Source organism: Moschus berezovskii, chromosome 2, assembly GCF_049115385.1.
Source record: "Moschus berezovskii isolate FMDL1 chromosome 2, NW_MosBer_1.0, whole genome shotgun sequence".
In the NCBI taxonomy this organism is placed as follows: domain Eukaryota; kingdom Metazoa; phylum Chordata; class Mammalia; order Artiodactyla; family Moschidae; genus Moschus; species Moschus berezovskii.
Genome location: NC_142461.1, coordinates 44,888,078 through 44,904,597, shown reverse-complemented (window position 1 = coordinate 44,904,597; position 16,520 = coordinate 44,888,078). Strand labels below are relative to the sequence as shown.

At 41.6% G+C, this 16,520-nt stretch overlaps 1 protein-coding gene across 6 annotated transcripts in view; it reads right to left on the bottom strand.

Moving 5' to 3' along the window:
* Positions 1-15,477, bottom strand: part of RAPH1 (Ras association (RalGDS/AF-6) and pleckstrin homology domains 1) — a 107,235-nt gene extending 91,758 nt beyond the window's left edge. For all 6 annotated transcript variants that reach the window (XM_088828156.1, XM_088828162.1, XM_088828164.1 and 3 more), the window contains exon 1: positions 15,173-15,477. The gene's annotated coding sequence lies outside the window, so the exon portion shown is untranslated. The remainder of the gene's footprint in view (positions 1-15,172) is intronic.
* Between the last annotated feature and the right edge of the window lie 1,043 nt (positions 15,478-16,520).

Here is a 16,520-nt window from a genome sequence, read left to right as displayed (position 1 = left end):
TCTACCTTGACTTCTTACTCCCTATAGGGTTCAGTAATCAAGACAATGTAGTATTAGGCAAAAGAATAGAGAATTACATCAGTGCAACAGAACAGAGAGTATAGAAACAGACCCACACTTACACTGTCCAATATTTTCCACAAAATGTCAAAGTAGGGAAGGAAGAAAGGAAAGAGGTTTTTCCTCAGCTTCACTGAGATATAACTGACAAAAATGCAAAGCATTTCAAAACAAATGATGCTGGAACAAATAGATAAAAACATGGGGATGAGGGGGCTGACTTTCACATCACACTAAAAACAAAATGGACCACAGAATGAAACGTGAAAGCTAGTATAACAAACCTCCTAGGAAAAGCCATAGCGAGGTATCTTTGCAAGTTTAGTGTGGACCAAGATTTATCAGGATAAAGAAATCACTAACTATACAAGGAAATACTGATCATTTTGATGAAGTCCGATACAAAAACTTCTGCTATCTTAAAGACATCACTAAAAAATAAATAGGCAAGCCAGAAACTAAGACATTTACAAATATACCTGATAAAGGATTTGTATCAAGAATATTAAAGAATTGTTGCAACTAAGTAAAAAAAGATAAAACCACCCGACTTTTTAAATTGGAAAAAGTTAAGTCATGTCCCAAATGGCAAATAATATGAAAAGTTGCTTAACATTATTAGTAATCAGGGAAATGCAAATTAAAACCACAATGAGATGCTACTATGTATCCACTCCAGTAACTAGAATGAAAATGACAATAGCAAGTGCTAGGATGTGGAGAAATTAAAATTGTCATACCATGTTGCTGCATACATAAAATTATACAGGTTTGGAAAAGCTTGCTAGTTCATTAAAAAATTAAAAATACATGCACCCTGTATAACCCAGCATGTCCTCATAGTATTTATCCAAGAGAAATAAAAACATAGCTATAAAGGTGAATGTGTGCATGTATCTCTCTCCATTTGTACAAAATGTCAGAGTGGTTTTATTAGTAAATGAAATGTACTGGTAAATGAAAGCAACCCGAATAGCACTATCAACAGGTGAATGGATAAACAAAATGCAGTATATAACAATGTAATACCATTCAGTAGTAAAAAAAAAAAAAAAGAAAGAAACTAATCCAAGCAACAATATAGAATGATCTAAAAATCATTATTCTATTATACTGATCTATAATCATTCTCTGAATCATTATCTGGAACACAGCTGTGGGAAAGGTGGCTGCCTGGTTCAAAGTCAACCTGTCGAAAAGCTGGGCAATAACCTTCCAAGCCCTGCTGTGAGTGTAACTTACCAGTGGCCCAGTCTGGTACCCTGTGGGAATGAACATCTGATTCTTTGAAATGTTAAAACAAAGACTTTTGTATAGACTTGTTAATAAAAAAATCATTATCCTGTATAAAAATAAGCCAGACTAGAGAGAGAACACTGTAAGATTCCATACATCAAATTCTAAAAAATTCAAACTAATCTACAGTGACAGGTTGCACAGAGATAGTGGATGACAGGATGACTGACAAAGGGATATGAAGGGACTAAGGGATGATGAGAATGTTCCCTACCTTGACTGCAGTGATGGCTACACAGGTGTATGAAAACCTATCAAACAGCGTCCCTTTAATGTGTGCAGTTTATTACATGGAAATTATACATCAATAAAGTCAAAAAAATTTAAAGAAAAGAGCAACCAAAAAGCTTTACAGCAAAGTTAGAGTTAGGAGTCAAGACAGTGGCTACTGCTAACAGGGCAGATGTACAGAGAAGTAAAATTAAGGGGGGTTTCTGGCACACTGGTCATCTTCTTTTTCATCTACATACTGGTTATACAAGAGTATTCAGCGTCTAGACACCTAATAAAGTGTGTATCAGTCAGCTCAGTTGCTCAGTTGTGTCAGACTCTTTGCGATCCCATAGACTGCAGCACACCAGGCTTCTCTGTCCATCACCAACTCCCGGAGTTTACTCAAACTCATGCCATCCAACCATCTCATCCTCCGTCATCCCCTTCTCCTCCCACCCTCAATCTTTCCCAGCATCAGGGTCTTTTCAAGTGAGTTGGTTCTTTGCATCAGGTGGCCAAAGTATTGGAGTTTCAGCTTTAGCATCAGTCCTTCCAGTGAATATTCAGGACTGATTTCCTTTAGGATGAACTGGTTGGATCTCTTTGCAGTGCAAGGGACTCTCAAGAGTCTTCTCCAACACCACAGTTCAAAACATCAATTTTTGGCTCTCAGCTTTCTTTATAGTCCAACTCTCACATCCATACACGGCCACTGGAAAAACCATAGCTTTGACTAGACAGACCTCTGTTGGTAAAGTAATGTCTCTGCTTTTTAATATGCCGTGTAGGTTGGTCGTAACTTTTCTTCCAAGGAGCAAAGTGTCTTTTAATTCCATAGCTGCAGTCACCATCTGCAGTGATTTTGGAGCCCCCCAAAATAAAGTCTGTCACAATTTCCCCATCTATTTGCCATGAAGTGATGGGACTGGATGCCATGGTCTTAGTTTTCGGAAAGTTGAGTTTTAAGCCAACTTTTTCACTCTCCTTGTTCACTTTCATCAAGAGACTCTAAAGTATATTGTTCTTCAAATACAAGTCTTTAAAAAGAGGAAGGACATCTATCTATGACCTAGAAATTCCAATCTTTTATCCAAGAGAAATGAAATATTTGTTTACAAACAGACATGAACAAAAATATTCATGGCAATTTTCTTTATAGCAGACCCAAACTGGAAACAGCCCAGGTGCCCATCAACAGGAACAAGATAAACAATCTATGGTACATTCAATATTCATACAGTTGACTATATTATGCCAGAATAAAAAACGTGGATAGATGTAAAAACATCATGTTGAGGGCGAGAAATCAGAGACACAGGAGCACATACATATGATTCAACTAATATAAAATTCTAGATCAGGCATAATAAACATGTGATGAAGCAACTGTGGCTGCAGTTGCAGTAGAGAAAGGAAAGGGTACCATCATAGAAATGAAAAAACACTCACTATGAACGAGGAAAAATTATGTCATTTAACACTACCGAATTACTAAATTAAAATTTAAATGGGTACATTTAATTCACCTTAACTAATTCCTGAAAGCATAATGTAAAGTCCAAACTTAAGCTTCCAAAATAAGCCAATAATTTCAATTGTGGTAAAGAATAAATATTATTAAGGTCTCATTTTGTCAAAATTTGTCTAATTTCTTCCACAAACATTTCTTTCCAATTAGTAAGAAAATCAGAATGTCTTGTCCCAAGTGTTTTATTTTTAAGACTGGTTTCATAAAAGTATGAAAGTGTACACTATGAAGTGGAACTTAATATGAAAGGCTCATTATTATCAACAATAATTCAATTAGAGTGTACAGTGATTTCCAAAATGGAGGTGATTATAACCCAGGAAGTATGACTGATGATCCATTAGGATATAAAAAATATTAGGAGTTCCATTTATATTTAATCTTTAATACACACATGTATTTTAAGTACAATATAATGTAATACAATATATATGTATCCTTAACATACAAAATGACACTGGCCTCTTCATTATGGCCACCCATCAGAAAGTCACACATCACGTATGTTAAGTAATCTAAGTATTCTGGTACTGCTTCTGCTGCTGCTGCTGCTAAGTCGCTTCAGTTGTGTCCGACTCTGTGCGACCCCATAGATGGCAGCCCACCAGGCTCGACCATCCCTGGGATTCTCCAGGCAAGAACACTGGAGTGGGTTGCCATTTCCTTCTCCAATGCATGAAAGTGAAAAGTGAAAGAGAAGTCGCTCAGCCGTGTCCAACTCTTTGCAACCCCATGGACTAAGTGATTCTAAATATTTGGCGGGAAGAGAGATAGTATTTATTGGCAGATTTCTTTTTCAAAATTGAAATAAAGAACGCACCTTTTTATAAACTGCTACAACAGACTGGTGTTCCAGGGAAGATACACTGTTACACTAAATGATTTTCTTAAAAGAAACAATACTTTATGGAAAAACTATATTATAAAATCCTTCATGAAGCAATTGCTTTGATCTCAACAAAATTAAGTTGGGGCGGGAGAAGTAAGGTTTAACCTCAAAAGCAACTACTGCAGCTTGAAGCAGAAAAAGCACCAAAGTATTACATGATGTTATTGATGCGGCTGAGGAGTGCCCATAAGTATTTTATACTAAACAGGTTTATTGGTGTCTCATGGCAAAGTATTTTAAAAGTGTTATCAAATTTAACTTTAAAGGTGAGTTAAAACATTTATCTTTTCCAAAATAAAGTCTAAATTTGTTGACGTTCTGTGATAAGTGACAGTTAGCAGTATGCTGTAGATGCTGCTGCAAAGTCACTTCAGTCGTGTCCGACTCTGTGCGACCCCATAGACGGCAGCCCACCAGGCTCCCCCGTCCCTGGGATTCTCCAGGCAAGAACACTGGAGTGGGTTGCCATTTCCTTCTCCAATGCATGAAAGTGAAGTCGCTCAGTCGTGTCCGACTCTTAGCGACCCCATGGACAGCAGCCTACCAGGCTTCTCTGCCCATGGGATTTTCTAGGCAAGAGTACTAGAGTGGGTTGCCATTGCCTTCTCCTAGCAGTATGCTACCTAGCAGTTATTTTTTAAAACAATAACATGGTTAATCTATGTACGCCTTAAAGGTAAAAGCAGCATTTTAAAACCTGGTAAGAAAATAACTGTATTCCAAAAGACGACAATGTGTGTCATCTTGAAACACTCATACCTGCACTCTCTAAAAACAGAGAAACCACTTTCTAATAACTCTTTAAATGCCTTCCATGCAGTTTCTGTGGATTTTGAATATATTTATTAAAAACATATAAACACAAATCTTCACACTGGTTTGCATAGGAAGGGCAAACTTTGTTAGCCGAATCTGCATAACTAATGGACAGAAATTTAAAAATGAGTATCTCCATTTAGAAAGTATAGCCAAAGAGGCACTTTATAATCCTTTTAGGTATATGTCCCTCCATGAGCTGCCTTTTAACTAAGACAAGCATTAAAACCAAGCACCAAAATAAACAGATTTAAGATTCAGACTTGCGAATTTTTGTATTACTAAGCAGTAAAACCAAGATTTTTCAAACACAATGCATCGTATTCATTATGCCTGCTTAAAAAATATATATATTTATTTTCAAAACTTAGGGTAAACAAAAAGGTTTTTGAGCTATTACTAACATTTATAAAGCACTCTATTCACAGATAACAGGGATCACTGATTCCCTTCACAAATCTCCAAAGTCACTTGTTACATTATAAAATAAACCAAATAAGCCGAGAAAGAATTCTTCTTTATAAATAAGATAAACATTATTAGATTTTTATGGATTCTTTCAGAGATGTAACACCAACTATAACATATTCTTCACATAATGGCTTTCATTAAATCCTTTTTCACTGCATTTTTGTTATATTTAAGGGACTGAGAGACATTTCAGATAAGTAAAACTGGATCGAATAGTCCAGACTTGGGTATTTACAACAGTACACAGTTATCCACAACCTAGGGCAAATCAAGTAAGATCTAGAAGAATGAAGAAGGCAATGAATTCTAGCTGGTATCAAACAGCTTCACAAAGGTGGGCAGCAATGGAACTGGGATTCAAAAGATGTGTAGGATTTTAACTAGAAAAACTAGGAAAAATAAACCATGCTTGGAACCATGGATAGAGGCATGTACAATCTGGGACACTTAAAGAATACACTGTATTTCCAAGTCATATTATTAGTGATTTTGCTGTACTGTTTTGTTAGCACTTTTCTTCACATATCAAACTTCGTAAGATCATTCTAAACAATTTCCAAAAACGCATTCACTCTTCAAGCACAATTACAAAATCACACTTACTCCTGTAATTCTACAAAATATGAATCTATTCAATATGTTTACAGTTCTAATTTTCTCCAGATTTCACTATTCTTCACCAGGGGGCTTACATTTTAAGTGCCACACAATGACATCAATTATGGGCCAATCTTGCTTTTCTTCTCACGTAAAAGGATGACTATGGACAGAGATTCATGACATTGCACAGGAGGCAGTGATCAAGACCATCTCCAAGAAAAAGAAATGCAAAAAGGCAAAATGGTCTTGCAAAATGGTCTGACAAGGCCTTAAAAATAGCTGAGAAAAAGAAGAGCTAAAGGCAAAAGAGAAAAGGAAAGATATACTCATTTGAATGCCGTGTTACAAAGAACAGCAAGGAGAGATAAGAAAGCCTTCCTCAATGATCAGTGCAAAGAAACAGAGGAAAACAATAGAATGGAAAGACTAGAGATCTCTTCAAGAAAATGAGAGATACCAAGGGAACCTTTCATGCAAAGATGGGCTCAATAAAGGACAGAAATGGTAGGGACCTAACAGAAGATATTAAGAAGAGGTGGCAAGAATACACGGAACTATACAAAAAAGATCTTCATGACCCAGATAATCACGATGGTGTGATCACCCACCTAGAGCAAGACATCCTGGAATGCGAAGTCAAGTGGGCCTTAGGAATCCTCGCTACGAACAAAGCTAGTAGAGATGACAGAATTCCCGTTGAGCTATTTAAAATCCTAAAAGATGATGCTGTGAAAGTGCTGCACTCAATATGACAGCAATCTGGAAAACTCAGCAGTGGCCACAGGACTGGAAAAAGTCCGTTTTCATTCCAATCCCCAAGAAAGGCAATGCCAAAGAATGTTCAAACTACCACACAATTGCACTCATCTCACACACTAGCAAAGTAATGCGCAAAATTCTTCAAGTTAGGCTTCAACAGTATGTGAACCGTGAACTTCCAGATGTTCAAGCTGCATTTAAAAAAGGCAGAGGAACCAGAGATCAAATTGCCAACATCCACTGGATCATCGAAAAAGCAAGAGAGTTCCAGAAAAACATCTACTTTTGCTTTATTGACTATGCAGAAGTCTTTGTGTGGATCACAACAAACTGTGGAAAATTCCTGAAGAGACAGAAATATCAGACCACCTGACCTGCCTCCTGAGAAATCTATGCAGGTCAAGAAACAACAGTTAGAACTGGACATGGAACAACAGGCTGGTTCCAAATCAGGAAAGGAGTACGTCAAGGCTGTATATTGTCACCCTGCTTATTTAACTTATATGCAGAGTATATCATGTGAAATGCCGGGCTGGATGAAGCATAAGCTGGAATCAAGATTGCTGGGAGAAATATCAATAACCTCAGATATGCAGATGACACCACCCTTACGGCAGAAAGCGAAGAAGAACTAAAGAGCCTCTTGATGAAAGTGAGAGAGGAGTGTGAAAAAGCTGGCTTAAAGCTCAACATTCAGAAAACTAAGATCATGGCATCCAGTCCCATCACTTCATGGCAAATAGATGGGGAAACAATGGAAACAGTGGCTGACTTTATTTTTCTGGGCTCCAAAATCACTGCAGATGGTGACTGCAGCCATGAAATTAAAAGAGGCTAACTCCTTGGAAGAAAAGCTATGACCAACCCAGACGCCATATTAAAAAGCAGAGACATTACTTTGCCAACAAAGGTCTGTCTAGTCAAAGCTATGGTTTTTCCAGTAATCATGTATGGATGTGAGAGTTGGACTATAAAGAAAAGCTGAGCATCGAAGAACTGATGCTTTTTAACTGTGGTGTTGGAAAAGACTCTTGAGAGTCCCTTGCACTGCAAACAGATCCAACCAGTCAATCCTAAAGGAACTCAATCCTGAATATTCATTGGAAGGACGGATGCTAAGGTAAAACTCCAATATTTGGCTACCTGATGCAAAGAACAAACTCACTGGAAAAGACCTGATGCTGGGAAAGACTGAAGGCGGGAGGAGAAGGGGACAACAGAGGACGAGATGGTTGGATGGCATCACTGACACAATGGACATGAGTTTAAGTTGGCTCCAGTTCTTGGTGTTGGACAGGGAAGCCTGGTGTGCTGCAGTCCATGGGGTTGCAAAGAGTCACGACTGAGCAACTGAACTTAACTGAAAGGGATGACTTATCCCTCTTTTCCAAGCCTAAAGTGGCACTAGTGGTAAAGAACCCTCCTGCCAGTGCAGGGAGACATGTAACACGGATTTGATCCCTGGCTCAGGAAGATCCCCTGGAGAAGGGAATGGCAACCCACTCCAGTATTATTGCCTGGGGAATCCCATGGACAGAGGAGCCTGGTGGGCTACAGTCCATGGGGTCGCAGAGTTGGACACAACTGACGTGACAGCACACACAGTTTCTTTAGACTCTGCTCCCTTAATTACATTCTCTATTGACTCCTTGTATTCTGCATTTAAATTAACATTCTATTTTACGGAGAAGGCAATGGCAAGCCACTCCAGTACTTTTGCCTAGAAAATCGTATGGACAGAGGAGCCTGATGGGCTGCAGTCCATGGGGTCGATACTAGTCTGAGCGACTTCACTTTCACTTTTCACTTTCACACATTGGAGAAGGAAATGGCAGCCCACTCCAATGTTCTTGCCTGGAGAATCCCAGGGACGGCGGAGCCTGGTCGGCTGCCATCTATGAGGTTGCACAGAGTCGGACACGACTGAAGCGACTTAGCAGCAGTAGCAGCCATAATCATGAGCCAATTCCTTACAACAGAGCTCTTCAACTTGAGCCTTGAGCAACACAGGTATGAACTGCATGGATTTTTTAAAAACCAAATATAGTACTTATATTTTCAATTTACAGATCTTTAAATGAACTAAGTGTGAGGAGAAGTTTGTGTCAGATTAAAGATCACACTACATGAAATAAAAAAAAAATTAAAAAAATAAATTAACATTCTATTTTGGAGGGGAGAATACCTAACTCTTTGTTTTCTCCATTATGTATATCTCTGCCTAAAGCAGAGCTAACAGTAAATGTTTTATGAATAGTAGAATATATAATGAGTTTTAAAAAGTCAATTTTTAAGTTATGAGTGATGTATTTTAAGACACCTGCTGCAAAGTGTGATAAATAATGTATCTTAAAAGAATAGTGATAAGAGCATGTGATGAAGCTTAGACATCATATAATATGGGTTTTTTCTAATATTTCACAACAAAACTTTTCCAGAAGAAATCTTATTCAGCATGCCAAATATATATAACTACAGAAGCACTATTAATACCATTTTATGTTCAAATACATTATAATTTGTTACAAACTCAAAGAGACAAATTGAGTGTTAGAGATGTTAGTCTTGACACCTAAGCAATCCATTTATTTCCATAAAATGTTGTTTTTATTTTCTCGGGTAAGTAGTTGAAAGTAGGTAGCAGCTTTGGTTTTGTTTTGTTAGTAGCTTTTAATGGTTTGCTTCCTAGTGTCTGGATATGCTTCAATTAAATTGATTAATAAAGATATAAAGACTTTTTCTTTCAATATGAGTTAGTAATCATATGTAAAAACTGCTTACAAGACACACAAGAAAAACCCAAACTTCCGATGAGCTATAAAACATCTGTAATATATCAGACTCAGTGCTATATATTCATTCGTTACTAAACAAACTGACTTCCACGGGATGAGTATACCCCAAAGGAACCGGCTTCAGTTGTGCCTGTCATTTAGTTGAACACAGTTCACGTACCATAGTAATGTATTGTTTAGACAATTCTATATGAATAGACTTGTATAGGACTCAATTTTTTGAAAAATTTACTACAAACTACAACTTTCCTTACCTATTTAAAATTTACAAACAAGCAGATATAGTAAAAGATGTTTTATTCTAAGGAATGCTTGCCCTCCCCCTGCCACAATAAACCAGGTGTAACCATAAAACACTACTGTTTGCAATGTGACAAATTTTATATCTATGTACACAAGAGTGCTAAAATGGTGCTAGAAAAACTGGATATCCACAAGCAAAGGATGAAGCTGTTCAGTTCAGTTCAGTTCAGTCGCTCAGTCGTGTCCGACTCTCCGCGACCCCATGAATCACGGCACGCCAGGCCTCCCTGTCCATCACCAACTCCCGGAGTTCACTCAAACTCATGTCCAGAGAGTCAGTGATGCCATCCAGCCATCTCATTCTCCGTCGTCCCCTTCTCCTCCCGCCCCCAACCCTTCCCAGCATCAGAGACTTTTCCAGTGAATCAACTCGTCGCATGAGGTGGCCAAAGTATTGGAGTTTCAGCTTTAGCATCAGTCCCTCCAATGAACATCCAGGATTGATCTCCTTTAGAATGGACTGGTTGGATCTCCTTGCAGTATAAGGGACTCTCAAGAGTCTTCTCCAACACCACAGTTCAAAAGCATCGATTCTTCGGCGATCAGCTTTCTTCACAGTCCAACTCTCACATCCATACATGACCACGGGAAAAACCATTGCCTTGACTATACGGACCTTGGTTGGCAAAGTAATGTCTCTGCTTTTTAATATACTATCAAGGTTGGTCATAACTTTCCTTCCAAGGAGCAAGCGTCTTTTAATTTCATGGCTGCAATCAGCATCTGCAGTGATTTTGGAGCCCAAAAAATCAAAGTCTGACACTGTTTCCACTGTTTTTCCATCTATTTCCCATGAAGTGATGGGACCAGATGCCATGATCTTTGTTTTCTGAATGTTGAGCTTCAAGCCAACCTTTTCACTCTCCTCTTTCACTTTCATCAAGAGGCTTTTGAGTTCCTCTTCACTTTCTGCCATAAGGGTAGTGTCATCTGCATATCTGAGGTTATTGATATTTCTCCCAGCAATCTTGATTCCAGCTTGTGCTTCTTCCAGCCCAGCGTTCCTCATGATGTACTCTGCATATAAGTTAAATAAGCAAGGTGACAATATACAACCTTGACGTACACCTTTTCCTATTTGGAACCAGTCTGTTGTTCCATGTCCAGTTCTAACTGTTGCTTCCTGAAGCTGTATACTTACCTAAAACCATATGCAAACATTAACTCAAAATGGATCACAGAGCTAAATAGTTAAAACTATAGAACTCTTGGAAGAAAACACAGGGGGAAAGCTTCCTGACACTGGATTTGGCAATGATTTCTTGGACACCAAAAGTACAGTCAATAAAAGAAAACTATAGATGAAGTGGATATCATTAAAATGAAAGACTATTGTACATCAAAGGACACTATCAACAGAGTGAAAAAGGCAACCCATAGAAGAAGAGAAAATGTAAATCATGGATCTGATATGAGATTTAATATCCAGAGTGTACAAAAAATTGCTATAATTCAACAAAAAAAAAGTTTTAAAATTGGCAAAGGATCTAAATAGACATTTCTACAAAGATACACAGATGGCCAATAAGCATAAGAAAAGATGCTCTAATCTCATTAGGAAAAATACAAATCAAAACCACAAAGAGATGCCACTTTATTAAGTGCCACTCATTAAGTAAAGTAAAGTTGCTCAGTCGTGTCCAACTCTTTGCGACCCCGTGGACTATACAGTCATGGAAGTCTCCAGGCCAGAATACTGGAGTGGGTAGCCTTTCCCTTCTCCAGGGGATCTTCCCAACCCAGGGATCGAACCCAGGTCTCCTGCATTGCTGGCGGATTCTTTACCATCTGAGCCACCAGGAATGGCTATTATCAAAATCACAGAAAATGAAAAGTGTTGAGGTGAGGATGTGGAGAAACTGGAACCCTTGGGCTGGCAGGAGTGTAAAATGCTGCAGTTGCTGTAGAAAACGGTGTGGCAGTTCCTCAAAAATTCAACATAAAATTACCATATGATCCAGCAGTTCCACTTCTGGGTATATACTCCAGAGAAGTGAAAGCAGGGACTTGAACAGATATGTGTACACCAAAGTTCAGAGCAGTATTACAACAGCCAAAGGTGGAAACAAACAAATGACCATCTACAGATGAATAAACAAAATGGGATACACACACACAATGGACTGTTATTCAGTCTTAAAAAGGAATACAGTTCTGATTCATGCTCCAACACGGATGAACCTTGAAGACATTACCCTAAGCGAAGTGAGCCAGATACAAAACAAATATTTCATGATCTCATTTATAAGCTATATCTAGAGTAGTCAAATCACAGAGACAAAGTGGAAGAGTGTTATCAGGGGCCAGAGGGAAAGGGGTTGGAGAGTTAATGTTTAATGGATACAGTTTCAGTAGGGAGGATGAAAAGTTCTAGAGACAGACAGTCATGATGGCTGCACAACTATGTAAAGGTATGTAATACCACTGAACTGTACATTTTAAAATGATTAAAATGGCAAATTTTATGCTGAATGTGTCATGCATGTGTGCTGTCGTGTTGGACTCTCTGCAACCCCATGGACTACAGCCCACCAGGTTCCTCTGTCCATTGGCTTCTTCAGCCAAGAATACTAGAGTAGGTTGCCATTTCCTCCTGCAGGGGACCTTATCGACCTAGGGATCAAACCTAGGTCTCCTGCAAGAGCAGGCGGATTCCCTACCACTGAGCCACTTGGAAGCCCTTTATGTTGTATATTTTACCACCAAAATATATATATATTTATACAGCATGTGTTTTTTTTTATGGTGGCAATATAGGAATGATATAAGGAACATAAGCTTATGAGTTATGCTGTTTTCAAACACAGCTCTGCCACTTTATAGCTCTGTAGCCTGTGCCTTTTTTCTCATATGGTTACAGAACCTATATCATAGGATTACAGCAAGGATGAAGTCAATACATGTAAAGTACTTAAAACAATGTATGTCATAAAATAGGTGCTTTTTATTACTATAGGTTTAAAACATATTTTAAATGAAATTAAACTCAAACATCTGGGGTACCTCTGAAAGTCTGCCTCAAAATTATAGACCTCAGTAAAACGTAGACTGAAAACCAGTGATTTAACCCAATTTCTCATTTTACCGGTAAAGGAATTGAGAGTTCAAGGTATGTGACTTGCTTGAACTCACATAGCTTGTTTGCTAACATTAAACTTCTCTGAATAAGAATTTGAGGTCAATGATACTAATGCTCACATTCAACTACTTCAGAACCAAGTGCAGTCATGAGATTGTATAATATATGTCCAGGAGTCTGTGAATAATAGTGTGATAGTCATCTACCATGCTAATCTAATGAATAAATTACTCGTTGGGTGGGAACCAAAAGGTAGCCAAACCAAAAGAAAAGTCAGTTTAATTCGTTTCAAAGACACTTCTTCTGAAAATGAAGTGTTAAAATATTCGTGAGAACAAATGACAGTGACCAAGAGTGTGAGACACGCCCAAGAGGTCCCCACTACTCCATGCCTTCCAGCCAGCTACTCGCCACATGATAATCTTAATGAGACCACTGACTGAAACACCAGCAACTTTCCCTACCAAACAGAACTAATACGCATCATAAGGAAATACCTACAAATAATTCCTTATTAAATTCAAACAGGAGAGAGCAGCAGTCCAAGTAACACAAAATGTTTCATCCAAAAAATCATGTATTTAACTGTGTAGACATTTCTGTACTTACGTGAATAGGCTAGGTCTGTTTTCTGGGAAATTCACAACACAGAAAGCAAAATAACAGACACTCTTTGAAGGTCAGATGAACAAGAGCTAAAAAACCTCTGATCGTCTCTAATCTTGCCCTTCCCCCACTACTCTTCCTCCTCAATGCCTCTCTCAAAGGAGACCACCCCCACTCGGGATGCCCCCATCCCCATCTACACCAGCTGAAATCCTACCCATCCTTCAAGGTCCCACTTAAATGCCACAGCTTCCAAGGATCTCCCCCCCCCCGCGCCAGTGCTCCCAATTTAGAATTATTCCCTCGCCTCTTCACTTCCCTATTTTGCACCTCTACTTCAACATTTTATTATATAATGCATTGCATTACCATTACCTACATTCACTTCTTTCCCACCTTCCCCCAAGAAAATCTTAGGCGCAGTGGGCTAGGGAGGAAAGGAATTAACATTTGTTAAACACCTTTGGTGCCCAGCCAGGTGCTAGGCATTTTGCACATATTATCTCATTTAATCCGTTTGACAACCACCTCGAGAAGCAGAGAAGCATACTGTTGAGAGTGCAATAGCTTATCCAACGTCACACTATCAGCCAATTCCAGTGTATACGGAGCAGCTGGTTCCCCTGGCTTCAAAGAGCTCTTTCGAAACACCACGATAAAATGCAGTCTTGTTCACTTTATGTCCTCCACCCTGCCTAACAGAGATAGCAGCTATTCCATAAATACTTGCTGAATTGAGTATTCCTCCGGACTCACTACCAACCTTTTAACAACACCATCACGCCCCACCCCTAACCAGTTAGCTTTACTGTTCCTTTACAGCGGACTTTACACACATCTCCAAGACAAACGCTGCAGACAACACCAACCCTTACCGGGAGGCACAGGAAGGAACCATTCGGTTCTCTCAGATTTCCCCCAACGGCTCTTCCCACACAATATACGAGAGCCACACAAAGTCACATTTGATGCAACGCTTACACCCTTCCCCAAAGCTCTTATTTCATCCTAAGCCACGTCTTCGTGCTTACAAGCAATGACTTATGCGGTTTCCAGCTCACACAGTGGGGACACCCTAAGACGCTGTCTGAATAAGAAACCACATCTCTCAAACCGTCTTAAAACGAAGGCACCCTGATATTACTTCACTGGCTTCCATCTCCTCTTCTCCCCCCCCGCCCCCCACCATGAGCTCCAGTTTGGATTTCCGGCGGGAATGCACACTCACACACGGATGAGATGGGCTCAAAAGCCAGGGAGCAATTACTTAGCTTGCTTAATTAGAAAGAAAACACGGAAGGTGCCCCGCCTTTCTCAATCTCTGCACTGAACTCATTTACGAAAGATGCCGGGCACCGAAACCCGAGGAACCCCAGACACCGAATCGCTGGTTTCTGCGGCTAATCGGGGGAAGGAGGAGTCCTCGCCTCCCCGCGGTCCCGTGCCACCAGCCCCGGAGCCGGGTCGGAGGAGCCCAACCGCACCCTCCCCAGGCGGCCTCGCATCTCATTGTCTCCCTCCGTCGCGGCCCCCGGGGGCGCAGGGTGCAGCCCGGGCCCCGCTGACCCCCACCCGCCGGCCGGGAGAGGTCCCAGCAGCCCCGGCCCCGACCCCACCCCAGGCTCGGCCGCCCGCACCGCGTCCGGATGGCGGGGCCGGGCGCCGGGAAAATGGAGGCGGGAGCGACGGCTGCGCTTCCCAGCCTCGCGCCCCGCCGGCTGCCTCGGCCGGCCCCGCGGGCGAGGCTGAGCACTCACCGCGGCAACGGCTCGGTCCGCCGGCGGGCACGGCTCCGGAACGGTCCGGGCTGGGCAGCCGCTGCCGCCGCCTCCCTCTCAGGCGCGGCGCTCCTTCCCTGGAGACGCCGCGAGCGCCCGCAGCTGCCGCGCCTCGCGCTCCGCGACTGACTGACCGACCGACCGACCGGGCGGCGGCGGCGGCGGGGCGGGGCGGCGGCGGCGGCGGAGCCGAGTGCGGCCGCGTCCGGCCGAGACGCAGAAGGCGGGGCTGAAGGCCGGGCGGCCGGCGGGCGCACAGACTCGCGCCCGGCCGCTCGCTCCCCGCCACCCCCCGCCCGTCGCCAGCCACTCACTTCCGGCAGCCGAGCCCGCCCCCCGGGCGCCCGTTGCGAGCGCCCCCTGCCCGCGCCCCCTGGCCCGCCTCGCTCCCCGCAGCCCCAGGCGCCCGGCCGCGCCCAGCCCCGGCCGCCGGCGCTCCGCCTGTCCTCCGCGCGTCCCGGGGCACCGCCTCCAGGAACCAGTGAATCAGAGAATGAATGAGCGAGGGAGGAAAATTCCGGGGCTGTGCCACCCCTGCTCGCTTTTCCTTGGAAGCAGGCACGGCGGCCTCTGTCCGAGGGCCCTGGGACACCGGAGCCTTGACCGCGTCTGTCAGGGACCTGCTGGAGTATTCCGAGACTCCAGAGCCACCCATCAGACGGGGTCTTAGGCACTTAAAGGACCGCAGTCGTTGCAGTCTGTGAGGCCTTTTTTTAGGAAGCCCCATTTTGGCCAACAGCTCTCTGTAGTTTCATGCACTTTGTTAGGAAGCTTTTAGAAATTGGACATTTCAGTTATTCTCCATTACTTTTTAACTTTGCAGTTTGCTTACCTTGTGTTCTTAATTTCTGTCACACACACACACTTATTGAAACGGTTTGGGAGTAAGGTCGTCGCATCTTTTTCACCAAGCTCTAAGTTACTCCGATACTGCTTGTCTCGATGTAGGCTTGACTTAGACTTTAAAGTTTTGTGTCTTTATTTTGACCTTCTGATTAAAAGAAGGACAAAATAGAATTAAATCATTTTCTCCTGGCTACGTGCAAAGCAGATTTGTTGACATCATTAAAACAATTAACAAATCGGAAGTGTGACCTGGAATTAGTTGCAGTGAACATTTCTTCTTCATATCTTCCCATATGCTTGCTAAGTGAGAGTATCTGTACCTTGAATTTTCACAAAGAATTGACTGTACATTTCTGAGATCCTGGCTCCCTTTGTAAGAACCAGAGTGTTCATTTCTCTGTCCTGGGGCCAAATCCTGGTTTGGCTAATTACATTCCTTCTTTCAGATATTCTTGAGGACTTTGAAGTGGTTTGGTCTCTT